At 36.5% G+C, this 416-nt stretch overlaps 1 pseudogene; it reads right to left on the reverse strand.

Moving 5' to 3' along the window:
• The window catches only part of LOC104979986, a 17,167-nt pseudogene extending 16,866 nt beyond the window's left edge, over positions 1–301 (reverse strand).
• Positions 302–416: the final 115 nt, after the last annotated feature.

The raw sequence follows: 416 nt of genomic DNA on the forward strand, positions 1-416 counted from the left end.
TACTCAAACTACTACACAATTGACTTCATCTCATGCACTACTAAAGTAATACTCAAAATTCTTAAAGGCAGGCTTCACCAGTATGTGAAAGATGAACTTCCAGATGTTCAATCTGGTTTTTGAGAAGACAGAGGAACCATTTATCAAATTGCAACCATCGACTGAATCTCTGGAAAAGCAATAGAGTTCCAGAAAAACATCTATTTCTGCTATATTGACTATGCCAAAGACTTTGACTCTATGGATCATAATAAACTGTGGGAAATTCTACAACAGATGAAAATATCATACCGCATGACATCTCTTGAGAAATTTGGTTGCATGTCAGAAATCAACAATTAGAACAAGGCATGGGAGAGCAGACTGATTCCAAATAGGAAATGGAGTCAGTTAAGGCTGTATTTGGAGAAGGCAAT

Source organism: Bison bison, unplaced genomic scaffold (genome assembly GCF_000754665.1).
Source record: "Bison bison bison isolate TAMUID 2011002044 unplaced genomic scaffold, Bison_UMD1.0 scf7180017864492, whole genome shotgun sequence".
NCBI classification, from domain to species: domain Eukaryota; kingdom Metazoa; phylum Chordata; class Mammalia; order Artiodactyla; family Bovidae; genus Bison; species Bison bison.